Genomic DNA, 15,484 nt, shown 5'->3' on the forward strand with positions numbered 1-15,484 from the left:
TTGATTCAGGAGGGAGTTCATGCCCTCGGTAAACTAGGAGTGGTCATGACCTAGGAGGGAGGGAGGAGGGAGGTCCAAGGCCAGAACCTTTAGACATGTCCACGTGCAGGAGGGAGGGAGGAGAAACGCAGCCAAGTGAAAGCACAGGGAAGATGGGCCCGAGAAGCAGGAGGTGAACCAGAGGCTGCTGTGCTCAGAGCCCCTGAGGGGAGGGGGTCGTCTCCAGGGGGTGATCCCAGGAGGCAGGGGGAGGGGAGGTCAGGGGGCCCTTGGGGACCCCCAAGGTGTTTTGTTTACCTATCTGTTGTCAAGGGATGAAGGCCTGACCTGGAGGGAGGAGGTGGTCGGCACTAGTTAACATGTAAAACAAGGGAAAGGCAAGCTGTGTCTGAATCACACCCAGATTTTTCCCTTGAGCCCTGGCTTGCCAGTCACCAGCCCTCACCTCTCACCTGATGACAGAGGAGTGGGCGCGTGGATGGGGCCGCCCCCGCCACAGGCCTGACTTCACGGGGTGTTGCTGGATTCCGCAGACCATCCCGCCTAGAAGTTACACTCTGGGTAATCGTGAATGTCACTGGGGCCCCGGAGATGGAATCATCACGTGGACTTCTGAGACTTGACAGTTGTAGCTGATCTGATGTGGGTGAGGTGAGGAAGAGCCCACACCCACGTCTTCTTCCTTTGGCGGGTGTTTGTTTTGATCCCGCCCTGGCGGAGACACGGGGAAATGCAGCCTATTTCCTTCTAGTATCCCTTTTTGATTTTGAGATGTCTTAGCTCCTTTCAGCACCCACTGGAGATGGGGAGCTAAAAGCCTTTTTATTTTTTTTTATTTATTTATTTAAAATTTATTTATTTTTATTTATTTGTTTTTGGCTGCATTGGGTCTTTGTTGCTGTGCGCGGGCTTTCTCTAGTTGCGGCGAGCGGGGGCCACTCCTCGCTGCGGCACGCGGGCCCCTCACCGTGGTGGCCTCTCTCGCTGTGGAGCACGGGCTCCAGAGCGCAGGCTCAGTAGTTGTGGCACACGGGCTCAGTAGTTGTGGCTCGCGGGCTCTAGAGCGCAGGCTCAGTAGTTGTGGTGCATGGGCCCAGTTGCTCCGTAGCATGTGGGATCTTCCCGGACCAGGACTCGAACCCATGTCCCCTGCATTGGCAGGCGGACTCCCAACCACTGCACCACCAGGGAAGCCCTAAAAGGCTTTTTAAATTCAGGCCCTTGGAGGGAGATTAATTGGATTGTCCCCTGATGGGGGAGCAGGGCTCACTCGAGGTGACAGAGGACAATTTGACAGAAAGCTTCTGTGTGCCCCGGGAGGGAACTGGGAGGACAGAGGGGCCCTAGCTGCACACAGCACCTCTGTTGGGAAGGGTGGGGCTGCACTTGACCTTGAGGGGGACTGGAGGATATCTGGGGCCAGGTCCTTGGAGAGCTCGCAAGAGCCGGGGTCCGCAGGGCCTGGGAGATGACAGTAACGTTCAGCCAGAGACGGCGGGGAGAAGGGGCCCCTTCATGTTGTCTCGGATTCTTGGTTGAGCGCTGGGAGGAACAGAAGTGCCCTGAGAGTGACTGCGATTGCTGCCTACCTTGCCCCGTAGAGCAGAATGTGGCAGCTTTGGTACCAGATTCACTCCTGCCCCGCCCCAGAGCCCCTGAGAGGAGTCAACAAGGGCGCCCCAAGTTTTAACTGATTTATACTTGAAATGTATAAAAGAATTCTTTTATGATGAAAAATTGCAAACGTACACAAGAATAGACTAGTACTCACCCAACTCAAGGATAATGTTGTTTCAGCTGTAGCCCCCTTTACTTCCTCCTCCTCCATGATTTTTTTTAATAAATTTATTTATTTTATTTTATTTTTGGCTGCGTTGGGTCTTCGTTGCTGCACGTGGGCTTTCTCTAGTTGCAGTGAGCGGGGGCTACTCTTTGTTGCAGTGCGCGGGCTTCTCATTGTGGTGGCTTCTCTTGTTGTGGAGCAGGGGCTCTAGGTGCGTGGGCTTCAGTAGTTGTGGCACGCAGGCTCAGTAGTTGTGGCCCACGGGCTTAGCTGGTCCACGGCATGTGGGATCTTCCCGGACCAGGGATCGAACCCATGTCCCCTGCACTGGCAGGCAGATTCCCAACCACTGTGCCACCAGGGAAGTCCCATATGATTATTTTTTATATATAAACTTTTTAACCAAGTCTAACGTTAAAGAAAAGTGCACAAATCATACGTCTACAGCTCGATGAACTTTTGCACCCTCTCGCATCATTTCCAAGCCACTTCGTCGTATTATTTCATCTACCTATTTCATCCTTAAAGATTTAGTATTGTGAGAAGAAGCTCTACCCTGAGATTTACCATCATAATCATTTTTAAGTCGACAGTTCAGTAGTGTTAAGCATATTTGCACCACGCGCAACAGAGCTCAGAGAACTTTTTCACCTTGCAACACTGAAACTCTATTTCAAATCCTTTTTAACAAGCGTCATGGGAGAGCCAAGCTGTCTAATCTGTCTGAAAAAAACATGTGTGCATTCTTCTTATGTCACAGTACCTGCCAAGGAAGGCAGGGAAGGGACTCACGGGTCGTGATTTTATATACCTGACACCAGCGAGGCTCTGTAAACAGGAGGCCAGGCGCGTGCGCTGCCCTGGCGGGCATGCTCCCTGGATACACAATGATTACGGGGTGGACGGCACGTATGAAGGGAGGTGAGGTCAAGGCTCTGCAGCCTGGTGACCGTCACCTTTGCTCCTGCGGGGAGTGACTTGTGACTTGGTCTCACGGCAGTCAGCATGCTATGGTCTGCAAAGAATGGAGGGAGAAGTTGATTAATGTGTTTCTAAAGGAAGCAGAGGAGAGCTCAGAGCTTTAGCCGTTTTCCCACTGAACTGAAGGGTCTTTGACTCCCACCCCCCAACCTCATGTGGGCTTAGCGGTGGGAACGGCTGCAGCGAGGCAGACTGTAATTCCTCAACCCAGTTCTATCATTCGTATTTACATTCGATGTCCCCTCTTTCAGGAATATTTTTTTGACATTTGCCTTCTGGCAAAGCTGGGACCAGTGCGTGGGAGTTGTGGGGAGGTGGACTTGGCTGAAAGCAAGGAAGAGTTTTCTTAGTCAGAGCCGTCCAAAAACAGAACAGCCTGACTCAGAAGGCAGCATGCCCTCAGCCTGAAGTCCCTTCAGGAGAGCGCTCCCTCTGCTGTGACAGTCGTGTGCAGAAATCAAGGACAGCCACCCCTTTCTGAGCACCTGCAACGTGCCCGGCGCTGCTCTCAGCACGTTTGTGTGCACTTCCTCGTGTCAGCAGCAAACGGCCCTACGAGTCCCCCCATTGTACAGATGGGGAAACTGAGGCACACAGAGGCTTAGTGACCTGCCCAAGCTGACGCAGCTGCTAAGTGAGGGAGGCGGGATCAAGAGCCAGGCCGTCTGACCCCATCACCACTCCCGCTTGTAACTCTGTGAACCGTGACCTGGATCTGTTCCTCAGGTGTCCTGGGGGTGAGGGTCCCAGGCCCCAGCTGGGTGACCAGCTGTTGTCTGCTAAAAGGGGCTGAGACGGCAGTTGACTCAGCATGCAACATCCGGTTAGAAGTCCAAAGGGCTGCCGCATTCCAGACTCCACAAGTAGCAGGGGCTGGGCTTGCTCAGGACAGTGGGTAAGTGACAGGTGGTCTCCAGGGCCCAGGCCTCCCAGTCCGGCCATCCAGTTAGCAATGCCCTCCTGGACCCCCAAGTCTGTGAGCTAGCTTCTTGCCACGTTGCTTCAAGTTTATCCTCTGGTTTCAGGAATCCATCCCAGACATTCCCCACCCCCAGGCCGAGTCCTTGCCTTGGTCATCTGCCCAGGACATGATCTCTCTGATAAAGCCTCAGGGGGAGTGGCAAGAAGGCCAGCCTTGGAATCTGGGCATGAAGCCCGATTCCCACCCCCGTGGGTAGTTGCTTACACTTCCAACCCGCATCTTCCTCGGGTGGGAATAAGATGCCTGTTTCATAAGATCTGTGGTGAAGATCACAGCGCGCTCACTCAGTAAGTGGCCGAGAATGTGGAAGCCTCTGTGGATGATGGTCGTCTTCACCTTTTCCCTCTACCGACTGAGGGTCCCGTCCTGAGCGCAGCCCTTGGCACTCGGCCCCTAAGGGTGGCTTCTCCAAAAGGACACAGGTCCATAAAGTCTGAGGGAGAAGACTCTTCGGTGTGAGTGTGTCCTGTCGCGGGTGTAGAGAGCCGGGCTGCTGAACGAGCTGTAGCTGGGTTGAGCTGAATAGTGCCTTTGAACAACACTTAAGAGTCAGAAAACTCGGTGCCTCTTCGCTCCAGGGCCTGCTGCTTGTAAAATGAGAAATAACTAGAATATCCCTAAAACTCCTTCTAGCTGTAAAATGTTCTGATTCATGACCAAGGGAAGGAAGAAAATGTGTATGTGATAAAGTAAAAATGCTTTCTGCAGTGGGCCAAGAAAGAGAACAGAAGTAACTAGCCTCCCAATTCAGCCGCATGCTATTGAAAATTCAGGCTCCTGCATGAAGCACCCCCTCATTTCCTTCTGCTCTGATTTCACTACGGTCCCCCAATGGGACGTTTCCTAACGCCCTGACAACAGATTCTGATCAGGTGAATTGGCTATTACTTTACACCGTGCAGGCTTCCCGGGGGCCTGGCAATCTTAAGCATTTATGAGAATTGACTACAAGTGAATACTTCTCAAGCATTATCCATGCTTGTGTTTTCCCTGCAGTACTGTAAAGGAGGTTAAGATAATTTTTCTGATATTGCACTTGGGACAATGGAGGTACAGAAAGGTTTAGTCATTTTTCCAGAATGTGTCAATAGGCAGAGAAACTTTGGTCCTGGAATTGGCTAGATCCTTGCTAGCTTGCAAGCTTTGGGATCTTTACCGATCACATATCTGAAGAGACTAGAGTTTCTTCTTGCTTTCCCTCAAATATTTGCCCCAAACTGCTGCACCTGCTGTACAATTGGAAAAGATTTCCGAGATCTGAAGTTAAAAGCTCTGTCTTCTCTCTGCCTTTCAAGACATCTCAGACCTGCGGCCAAACCTTCATGCAGAATAAAGGAGGAATTTCCTTCATTGCTAATTTCACTATCTTAGGAAATAGTTTGGGCTAGAAGGAATAACAGTATGAGTGTTTTTAACCATTTTAAGCATCTGTTGTTATGACACAATCTTTAAAGCCTTTGTTAATTTTTCTGATAACTATCTCCCCCTTACATTCTTTCCCACGTGTCTGGTCCTTTTCCTGGGCCAGCCCGACAATCCAAAATAACAGGATTTCTGAAATCCCAACTATTCACTATCCCAAAAGACAATGAGTTTTAGAACACTGGGCTCTGGCGTGGAACCGGGCAAAGAGCTGCCACATGCTTACCATGAAGGACAATTCATCAAGGAAGGACACCAGATAGAAAGGTTGGCACTGCGATTTCACCCAAACCTTTTCCCAACAATACAAATCAATGCAGCCTTGAGAGTAGGAAATACTTGCTACAAGAGAGAAATCTCACAAGCAAACACTGCAGGTCCCCCTGTGTTTGCTAACTTTCCCAAATTTTAAAACTTACCAACACATTTAATGAGGTGATAATACTGTTTCTTAGAATCTATGTCCCACTCGAGGGAAAAGTAAAAGTAATTTTAGGGAATTTCAAATTTGAGTCCCTTCTGGGTGGAAAACTGTCACAGATTTGGGCAGAAAAAAGGGACTTGGCTGTTAGGTGTGGGTTCTCCACATCTGTTTGGATGAACTAAGCAGCCCAGGAAATCCACTGCCTGGATGCAGTAGGATTGCAGTGTTCTGAAGATCTCCTTGCTGGGAAATTTGACAGTATCTAGGACAAGGAGCATGGTAGGTATTTTCTGGGTTACTTTGGACTTACGTGATGATCTGGAAGGGGAGACTTCAGCCACCAATCTGGAACTTTCTTATATCTTTTCTAAGCATATTTCCGTGGTCTTTTGGAGAATGTTAACCATGAAGGCTCCCGTGGGCACAAACCTCACACGACTCTCTATCAGTAGCCCATGGTGGGCCCTGGGATCCACACCATGTTGGCTGATTTAGGATACGATGCTAAATTAAGCCTCATGTTTTTAATCCATTTCCCAATAATACAAACATTTTTTTAATTTTATTTTTTTATTAAAGTATAGTTGATTTACAATGTTGTGTTAGCTTCAGGTGTACAGCAAAGTGATTCAGTTGTATGTATATATATATATAATTTTTTCAGATTCTTTTCCCTTACAGGTTATTACAAGATCGTGAATATAGTTCCCTGTGCTCTACAGTAGGTCCTTGTTGGTTATCTATTTTATATATGGTAGTGTGTACCTGTTAATCCCAAACTCCTAATTTATCCCTCCCTGCCCCTTCCCCTTTAGTAACCACAAGTTTGTTTTCTATGTCTGTGGGTCTCTTTCTGTCTCAATAATACAAAATTTTTAAAGAGTGAAAATTATAGCACATCGTCACAGAGAGGATTCCAGTAATTTTGTACATGGCCTTCCTTATTCTACCCTGCCTAACAGCAGAAGGGCTGTTTACTAACCTCTCCTTTCACCGTCCACCAAGCCCAGGATCCGAGATGCTGTGCAGTTTCTCATGCACTACGTCTGGATCTTAGAACAGCACTTCCAACATGGATCCTGTTCACGCATCCCGACGGAAAACATGGTTTTCTGTTGCCAATAATTGTAAAAAATTTTTTGTTGCCAGGAAACCAGAGGATTCTGTACCTCCCACTCTGGGTTTTCAGAGCAGGAAATGGGCCTTGTCGTGTGCTTGGATCCATGAGATGCCTTTAGATCTAGAAGAGATCTTGAAGATGGCGTTGCCTAATCTCTTTTCACAGGTGGGAAGTCAGGCTTGGGGCAGGCGACACTGGGCCTCTGGCTGTGGTGGCCGAGCCCACAGGCCTACAAAGACCCTGGCAAGTGGGACAAGTGAGCCAGCTCGCCCCAGCACCCCACGCGGCTCTGCATGAGAGAGAGCCCTCCGCCTTGTAACACACAAAACACACAAAACTCTAAAATACGGGAACCTGAATGCATTGGCCAGGCCAACCCTTCTAGCTGAGGTGAGATAACACCGGTGGCAGGGATTTACAGCCTGAGGCGGGGCCGCTGCATCCTTTGTGGGGTCCCGGGGCAGAGTGACAATGCAGGACTCCTTGCTCAGAAAGCCAGAGAAAAGCTTTGTCCTTTTTCCCATGGAGTCTCTCTTGACCTCTCGCGGTGTTTTTCATTTGCTATTTGATGGGGTACCTCCTCGGGTCGAGGGTCAGCACAGACCTCTCTGGGCGTACAGACCACCACCGACCAGGTGCCTGGGAACCCTGTGACTCCTCTTGCCTGGGGCCAGGCCCCTCTGGGGGCAGAGGATATCATCAGTGGTCACCGGACAGGGGCAGAGAAGGGGACCCGTGTCCCCCAGGACACCAGGGAATAGGGCCGCAGGCAGCCAAGGACCCACGGCAAGTGGACCGTATGATCGTGCGTACGGCTCCAAGCCCCAAACACACGCTCTGTCATCCCACTGAACTTCACTTACGAACCATAAGGTCAGGGATAAAATGATTAAGTTCAAGACTGAGATTGCAGAGCATGAAACCCCAAGCGTGGGTCTCCTTTGAGCACAGGATCCCGTGTGTCTGCACCGCCACGTACCCAGGAAGCAGAGTCTGGCCAGAGGTGAGCAGGCTGGGACTTCTGCAGTGGCCCTGGGGTGACAGAGGCCCAGGTCGTGCAGGGATGCAAGCTTGAGCCTTTCTTATCTGTGGCCTTTACCTACAACCCTTCCTGGGAGGGCGGGGGGTGGGGCTCCAGCTCCCGACCAGCATGACGCCGGAGATGGAAGATTTGGGGGTGGACTCTGTCTCAGCTGGTGTCTGAAAGAATTCTCAGGTTAGCGGGAGAATAATACAGTTTTTCAAAGCCCATTTCGCCCTTAGAAGGAACATTCTTCTGCGAGGTACGGAAACAGGGCTGCCGAGGACCCCTTCCCTATTCATCTGAATTCTCCATCTGAGAAAGACGAGTTTTGCCAATTAAGGTGGCATCTGATGGCACAGAGCTTCCCTTCTGAGTCTCACTTGATTCAGACCTGCCTGCTGTTTGCTGGGCTCAGTTGGTGTTAACACTCATTTTATGGAGCTGTGGGATTTAACCCTCAGCGACCCCAAGGGGCAAGACTCAGGCCCTAGGACGGGGAGCCCCACATCTAAAGGCCGTGCCCGCCACTAAACACTCCCCAGGAAGGAATCTTGTGTTTATTCATTCATTAAGCATTGTGGAGTGCCAGGCACTGTTGTAGGTACTTTACAAAAATAGGGAGTTATTTTGCCCTGATTACAACCCTGTTATAATTCCTGGTCTTCGGACCCAGAGAGAGAGGTTCAGTGATGCCCAGAGAGGTTAAACAGAGAGCTCAGTGACTGGGGAGCCGGGAGCCAGCCCCACGCTGTCCAGCTCCAGACCCTTAGCCTCTGGCCTCCACTCCACTGCCTGGTATTCATGTCCAGGGGGCTCCAGACCCTCACCACGGAGGCAGGTGGTGCAGGCAGGGCTGTCCCTTTATCACCTTAGTTGCCACATGGACAAAAGCCCGCGGGTCACGGAGCAGAGCCGGTTGCAGTGGTGATGAGTTTAGGAGCTGCTGAGGTACACCAGCTGCAGGAGGTGGAGGGCTACGGTGCCCACCTGCCGCCTTCCGGGCTTCCCGTGGCAAACTGATGTTTGTTTGGTGAGCATCTCAGAGATCCTTCAGAGCCTGTGTTGCACTCCCTTGCCTTTGGTGGATGTGAGGTTCTTACTGGTGACCTTGAGGAATCTGAGTTTCTCTCTTCCGGGTGAGTAACTATGACTTTGTAAATAACACCTGGGGGTTGTCCACTGCTCAGCGTCACTTTGGGCTATGGGCCTTGGAACAGCGACTACCATAGGCTGGCAGAGGGGATCCTGCCTAAGGATGGAGCGGGGGGGCTGGGGGTTAGAGGAACCCTCTGAGAACCTCTGCCCAGTGAGGCAGGCTGATCCCATCTCGCCACTCGTGAGCCCCGTGGCCAGGCGCCCATAGGTGGGTGGAAGGAACAGGTTGCTCTTCTCTGGAACATCAAAAACCCCTGCAAACCATGTGCTTCGTGTTCAGGGACACTTGCCAAGTTCTTGCCCTTGAAATAATTTTCCAGGTCTTTCTACTAGAAAAAGTTTTAATTTGGAGATTGAGGGAGGGAGGAAACAAGAAGACCAGGAAGGAATCGCCAAGTTAGAATAAAGCTCCAAGGTCTCTGAAAATCAGAGAGGAACTTTGTCACAGGGCCCTGTTCTAAGGACGGAGGCCCCCATTTCTGCAAAAGGAATAATCAGAACCCCAGCTGAATCCACAGAGTTTGGTCTGGCATGTCTGAACAGCTGAGCACTGACACATGTGCCCTGTGGAGCCCTCGCTCCAGCTCTGAGAAAACGGCATTGTGTTTATGTGGTTGTTCTCCGCACGCCCAGTGCCAGGGCGGCCCCCAGACGTGGGGGACACGCCGACTTGGCACCAAACAGGGGCTGCGCTTTCCGCCAACCTCTCCTCTTTAGCTCTGCTCAGGCTCAGTGGCCGAGGGAACTCTGAGTCATCACCTTCTCAACCACGACATATTTCTGGGAATGTGAAGGGCGCCCAGCGACATGACATTCCTTTGCTCGTAATAGGAAGGCAACTCCCCACTTCCTTTCTCATCCTTGCATCATCTTTCCCAACAGGACGGGACAGATTTACTTGAAACTTACTTGAAACTTACATGCCTTTAGGAAAGAAGGGCAGGAGTCCACATCCGAGCCCCACCCTTCTCTTTATAGTACAGCCCAGTTATCCTGCCCTAGAGGGAGAGTGGGCAAGTGTCATGAGCAACTGTTCTCTTGCCTCTGCAGGGATAAGAAAGACATACGTGTTGTACATTCTGTGCTCATCTCATCATCATGAGAACACAGTACCGTGACAGTCAAGGCACACGTACACGGCATCCATGACGCATCAGTTCGGGTGATGGGTATCGCAGTTTTTAAAAACTCTATGCACTTGTCATCTCAGAATAAGTCACGGGAAAGGTACATGATCTCTGTGAGCCTTTGGCCTGTGGGTAAACTTTTGTACATTGAAATCCCAGGAGAATGTTATTTATTAACAATGCGGTTAACAAACAAACATTGGGGGTTTGTGGAGGGGAGCTGGGGCGGAGGTAGTGGACACAGAGATGACAAGAAGGGTATCTGCTTCCTGAAGGGCACAGAGTCCTGGTGGGGAATGGACACTCCAGGTCGTGCAGTGGAGGACAGTGGGAGGTGCACCAAGGGTGGGGCTCAGGGGAGGAGGCCTTGAATGTCCTGGGGGAGGGCTGAGAGGACCAGCTGCAGGAGGGGTGTTTGAGCCAGGCTGGGAGAACTGCTGGGTTACTGGTGTCCATCCAGGTGGTGGGACCATCACAAACAAGGGTGGGAAAGCGCAGGGGAGACAGACAGGAGGTCAACGCAGAGATGGAGAGGCAGAAACCAGGGTGAGTGGGCGGGTGCAGGTGGAGGAGAGAACAGGCTGGAAACAGACACGGGCCATGAGAACTGTGCAGGGACAATTCGGGTTTTAGTTTGTAGGCGGTCGTGAGCCGTCGAGAGTCTTGAGCGGATGACAAGCTCCAGGCACGCCATGGGAAGACCATGCGGGCAGCACGGTGAAATTTGGCCTGGGAAAGGCTGAAGGTGGGAGGCCGTGTTTGTGCCGTAGGGGGGCTGGGACTGCGCTTGACGGATAAACAAAGGCCAGAGAGCGTGAGACACAACAATAACCGTTAACAGGGTGCATCGAAGCTCGCCCCTTGGAGACGCTCAGCACTTAGTGTCTCCCTTTACCATAGAACTACGGCCCTAAGTGGTAGGTCTGCTATTCCCCCATCTTACAGATGAAGAAACAGAGGCTCAGAGAAGAGAGGCAACTACTCCCGGGCATGCAGCGTGTAAACAGCAGGGCCAGCATTTCCACTGAGGTCGGTCTGACTCCAGCCATGCCCCGTGTTGTGGAATGACACAATTGCTTGGAACCAGTTAACTGTGGGAGGCGGAGGGAGGTCTTCCGGTGACTCCTGCCTGGGTGCCTCTGAGGACAGATGACAGTGGGTAAGACAGGGCAGGCAGATGGGGAGGAGGAACTTGTAACTAGTCTGACTAGGGACCAAAAGAAAACTTGATACCAGCAAAATACCATGGGTGCTATTCACAGTCTGGGATCAGGGCTATAGACCCGGGGCTCAGGTAAAAGATGAGACCAGAGGTGTCCACTTGATACAAGGGAAGATGTTTGTTTTTATCACCGGGGTAGGAAGGCAAAGTGCAAGCAGAATTAAAGAAGCACGGCTTGAGAGCTTGTAATGTGCCAGGCACTGAGCTACACGTTGCCACGCATCCTGACAACCCGTGCCATCCTCTTATCGTCATCTTCAGTTACAGGTGAGAAAACAGAAGCTTGGAGATATTAAGCAATCACCTGCGGCCACCCTGTCAGTAATGGTAAACCTGGCTCTCAAGCCAAAGTCTGACTCCCAAGGGCATCCACCTAGACAAATATGGGACAAAGTCACCTAACAGGGGTTATCAAGTAGCATACTGGAATCATAGGCTCCCCACATTTCCTGTATTTGCTTGTCTGCATTCTGTCTATAGTTAATATGCACCATTTTTGTAACAGGAAAAAAAGAGTTTTATAAAAGCAAAAAGGTGGATGTGTAATTGGATAGACTTTTTGGAAGACAATTTTCCAACCTCCATCAAAAGCTGAAAATTTGGCATATTCATTGACCTGACAATTCTATTCTTAGAAGATAATCAAACAAGCAAGTAGAGATGATGTATGTATAAAGCTGTAGATTAGAAACAACTTGGAAATACCTTAAATATCCCCTTTTTAAATTTTATTTTATTTTCATTATTTATTTACTTCTGGCTGCGTTAGGTCTTTGTTGCTGCGCGCGGACTTTCTCTAGTTGCCGCGAGCGGGGGCTACTCTTCCTTGCGGTGCGCGGTCTTCTCATTGCGGTGGCTTCTTTTGTTGCGGAGCACAGGCTCTAGGCGCTCGGGCTTCAGTAGTTGTGGCACGTGGGCTCAGTAAGTCTGTGGCATGTGGGATCTTCCCGGACCAGGGCTCGAACCCGTGTCCCCTGCTTTGGCAGGAGGATTCTTAACCACTGTGCCACCAGGGAAGTCCCTACCTTAAATATCCTAATAAAGGGTTGAGAAATTTTGGCTCAGCCATACAGCTGAATTCAATACTAGGTAGCATCAGAAAGGATCACATAGATTGAGATGGGTGTGTAAAGATTATCCATGATATATTAACACACGAAGAAAATACACTAAAAAACATTATCTACCAATTGGTTTTATTTTGGTAAAAAATAACATTATATGAATACATTCATTAAACAATTCAGCTTTTTAGAAGAGTAGTGCTGCAAATAATTATTTAGTTCCACCTTTGATAAACGTTCATCAGAAGAGGCTGCACTGAGTGTGTGTGATGGGGAGGAAACCCAGCGAGTTTAGCAGGTAGCCCTTGAAGAGTGAGTAAGTGTTGTAAGGATAGACATCAAAATGCTTTGTGACTTTAATTTTTCTTTTTCTTTTAATTTTTATTTTAGATTGAAGTGGAGTTGATTTACAATGTTGTGTTAGTTTCAGGTGTCCAGCAAAGTGATTCAGTTATACATCTCCACATAGCTATTCTTTTTCAGATTCTTTTCCCATGTGGGCTATTACAGTATATTGAATTAATTTTTCTTTTTAACTATCTGTAGTTTCTAGTTTTTCTTCCCTACAGGAGAAAAATGGATTACTTGGGGAGAAATATTTACTTTTAAATAATTTTTAAAATGGGAGGGGAAGAAACAGAGGTAGAAGAAGAGATGAAGGAGGTGTGGCTTCAGGGACTGATGGAAGAGACGCCTTCCGGACTGTGGTCGGCAGTAGCAGCTGCCTCTGGAAGGTCCAAGGGGATGAAGACCAAGAGGAGGAAAGGAGGGAGCCACGCATGACCTCCCCATCTTACGGAAAACGTATATTTATTGTTATTTATCTCCAGCCACCTTCCTCTCTCAGCCCAGACCTACATATTCCATTGCCTCCTTATTCCATAGGTGGTTCAAACTTAGCATCAGAACTGCCTACTCCTTCCACCCCTTCACTCCAGCCCCCAGACAGTCAGACAGGCAGAGAGACAGACCCCAGACTCACTCACTTGCACTCTCCTTCTTGGGCTCACCACCATCCACCCAAACTGTCATTCTAGATTCCTCCCTCCCTCTCCCTGCACATTTAAATGATCCTTTAAATATCTCTTTGACTAAGCTCTCCTCTCTAACCTTGAGGGTGCAGCCTTAGTCAAACCTTCCTCATCTCTTGTCTACACTGATTCACCTACCCCTTAATCCATCCTCCTCACCTTCATCAATTCTAAATGCCATCAGACCATTTGACTCATACCAGACACCCTACTCCCATTCTTGCCAGAATAAATCTAACTTCTTTAAAATATTGCAAATAATGAAGCAATAATCATCTGTGTGCATACAACTCAGTTTTTTTCATTCAAATTATTTCCTTGGGATAAATCCCCAGGGTTAAAGGGTTTGGGATGTTATTATGTATCAACACATCTACCCTTCTGAAATTGAGCACTAATGCACCCCACCCCCGGCATTTTTCTCCAACAAAAATGATTTTAGGGTTTGTAGAAAAAAATCTTAATTTTTGTGCCCTGACTCTGCCTGTATTATTTTTTCTCTGTTAAGTCAGGTGTTATCTTTTAATCAAGAAAAAATTATTTGCATTTTAAAGCATGACGTACGTAAGCACCTTCCTCCCTCCAGTTTTTTTGCTGATTTTGATTTTGCTTTTACACCCATATTGCTTCAGGTTATAGAAAGTTTTCTCTAACTGGCAGGCATTTCACTAGTTTTGCAATGTGGCAATTTCTCCCCAGTGAACTCTTTTTAAAAAGTAGGGCAGAGGTGGAGGGGAGGCTGGGCTTACTTTCTTCAAGGTGCACCAAGTTAATAGTTTAAAAAAAAATTGGGGGGGGGGGGCTCATCTGTATTCTAGTGGGTAACTGATTCTCACTAGCTTAGTGGGCTGTTTTCTCTTTTTGACAAAGAAAAATGTAGTAGGTGTGGTCCCTGGACCAGGAAACGTGGACGATCTCCTTTGATTTGACTGTAGACTTTTCTGGCAAACTTTAAACTGCTTGGGATTGTCACCAGGATAAAATGACAATTGAATGAGTGACTGGGCCATTCTTCCTCTCCCTCTGTGGAACTATCCAGGAATCCTAAGCAAGGATGTCAGGGCCATGGGTGCTTATACATGCTGGACTGACTTAAATGATTGCTTTGGGGCTAGTAGACAGATTTCAGAACTTGGATCATCAATATAAACTATCAAATAAAACTTACCATCTCTAGGTCAAATATACATTTTTGGTGACATAGCTTTTCTTCAAATCAGGAATAGTCTGTGAAATGCTGTTTTAAAAATGTCTTTATCAGAGAAACAGACTCACAGACACGGTTACCAAGGGGGAAAGGAAGGGGTATAAATTAGGGTATAGGATTAACACATACACACCACTATATATAAAATTGATAAACAACAAGGACCCACTGTATAGCACAGGGAACTATATTCACTATCTTGCAATAACCTATAATGGAAAAGAATCTGAAAAAGAATTTATATCTATCTATGTATAGATCTAGGTATATCTGAATCACTTTGCTATACACCTGAAACTAACACAATATTGTAAATCAACTATAGTTCAATTAAAAAATAAATACCTTTATCAAACCGTCTCTGCTCTCCAAGCCTCTGACCTGCTTTCTCATCCTCACAGACAACCCAGACATCACAAAGGAATGCCTCTCTCTTCTATGGCAAACAAACCTACCCACGCTTGGACCCATCCTACCTTCCTTGCTCTCTGCTTGATAAAGGTTCCTGCCCCAGAGCCTTTGTACAAGCTATTGACTCTGCCCACATGTTCTCCACCCTCAGCCCACCCCTTCCTTCCGGTGTCAGCTCCTGCAGTGTTTCCTCAAAGCCTCCCTTGACCGCTCTTGGTGAGTCAAAGCCCCTCTTGTATGTCCTCCTGGCACTGTGTTACACATCTCCTCATAGGTGGCATTTTTGGTGTATTTGTACCTTTATTTGTTCATTGTCTGTCTTACCAATGGGCTTGAGCCTGAGGGAGACAGGGCCAATGTCCATGATCATCTCCCAAAGAGTGAAAAGGCCAAGTTGACTAGCCCAGCCACGAGTGTGATCCGCCAAGTCAAAGACGAGATGCAGTCTTAGAGCTCCCGGGAGGGAGCCATCACACTGATCGCCATAAGGACCCTTTTCAGAGGAGGTAATGAATAAGTATTAACACCATA

This window comes from Balaenoptera acutorostrata, chromosome 1 (assembly GCF_949987535.1).
Source record: "Balaenoptera acutorostrata chromosome 1, mBalAcu1.1, whole genome shotgun sequence".
In the NCBI taxonomy this organism is placed as follows: domain Eukaryota; kingdom Metazoa; phylum Chordata; class Mammalia; order Artiodactyla; family Balaenopteridae; genus Balaenoptera; species Balaenoptera acutorostrata.